Genomic DNA, 1,779 nt, shown 5'->3' on the forward strand with positions numbered 1-1,779 from the left:
AAGGGAGGGAGGGAGGGAGGGAGGGAGGGAGGGAGGGAGGGAGGGAGGGAGGGAGGGAGGAAGGATCATAACCTCAACCGAAGGCAGGAGTTTAACCCACTGAGGCACCCAGGCACCCCTATTAGATGCTTTAAGGGGTAAAAATGTCATGAGGATAAAAATGCACAGGAAATACAGTCAGTGGTGCTGTAATAGGATAAAGTAGCTACAGGGGGTAGCTACTTGTGGTGAACATAATATAGATTTGTTGAATCACTATGTTGTACACCTGATACTAATGTAACATTGTGTGTCAACTACAATGAAAAAAAAGTTTTCATCAAAAAGAAAAAAAAAGGTGAAATTGTCCTAGAATTATTTCAATCTTAAGAGACTCTACTTTTCAATAAAAATTACTAGAATCATGATACTGGCTCAGTGTTCTCATTGCCTCTTTTCCCTTCTTAAAATCAGAGCTCTTAGAAAAACATACATAGAACCCTCAAAAAAGCACCACAGAACACTTTAAGATAGGATTTTTTTTTTTTTACTTAAAATTTATGCCCTTTGTGTTATGGAAAACACACTATCATATCCCTTCTCTCAATGTTTTTTTTTCCCTTCAAAATACCATTAGGATGAAATGAACTGAGAATATGGGATAAAATTCCCTGCACTTCTTTGTCCCCAGTTTGGAAAGCACCTTATATAAACCCCTTCTACTTCTACTTCACCCCTTCTACTTCACCCCTTAGGTCTTTCCCAAGCCTCATTATAAGGAGAAAACTTTTTTGTGTTATTCTTAAACGGAGATTGAAAACTCTGGAAGAGTTATAACTACAAAGATGTAGACAAAGTAAATCAATTTCATTAGTTCTCTTTACATTTTTTTTAAATTTGAAAATATTTGGGGGAGCCTGAGTGGCTCAGCTGGTTAAGCATCTGACTTCAGTAAGGTCATGATCTCAGGGTCCTGGGATCCACCCCTGAGTCAGGATCCCCACTCAGTGGGGACTCTATTTGTCCCTCTGCCCCTTCCCCCACTCACTCACACTCACTTCCTCTCTCTCTCAAATAAATAAAATAAAATCTTTAAAATTTGAAAATATTTGGGAGGAAAAAGGCCTACCATATTCTCACATTAAAAACAAAGTTTTATGAAAGGAAAAAGTCAAAAGGTTCTTCAAATCAAAGGCTTCCTTTGAGATAGCCATTGTCAAGAGCTTAATATTTGCTCTTCCCAACTTTCTCTTATGCTTATTCTGAAATACATTATGTACTTACAAAATGGCATTAGGCTACATATATCAAATTAAACTTGGTTGTTCTACTTAAAAATGTGTTTCTTCCCAAGTCATTATGTGTATACCTACTTATGATTGCTGAACATTAGCAATCTTTTTAATATTGGCAAATGTTTTGCCAACTTGGTAAGTGGAGAATGATGTCATTTTACTTCACATTTTGAAAAGTCAACATCACTCATCATCAGAGAGATACAAATCAAAACCATAGTGAGATATCTCCTCGCATCTATCTGAATGGCTGAAATTAACAACACAAGAAACAACAGGTGTTGGAGAGGATGTGGAAAAAGGGGAACCCTCTTGCACTGTTGGTGGCAATGCAAACTGGGACAGCCACTCTGGAAAACAATGTGGAGTTTCCTCAAAAAGTTAAAAATAGAATTACCCCACAACCCAGCAATTGTACTACTACTACCCAAAGGATTAGAAAAAAATACAGATTAGAAAGAATACATGCACCTCAATGTTTATAGCAGCATTATCAACAATAGCC

Source organism: Vulpes vulpes, chromosome 14 (genome assembly GCF_048418805.1).
Source record: "Vulpes vulpes isolate BD-2025 chromosome 14, VulVul3, whole genome shotgun sequence".
Taxonomy (NCBI): Eukaryota; Metazoa; Chordata; class Mammalia; order Carnivora; family Canidae; genus Vulpes; species Vulpes vulpes.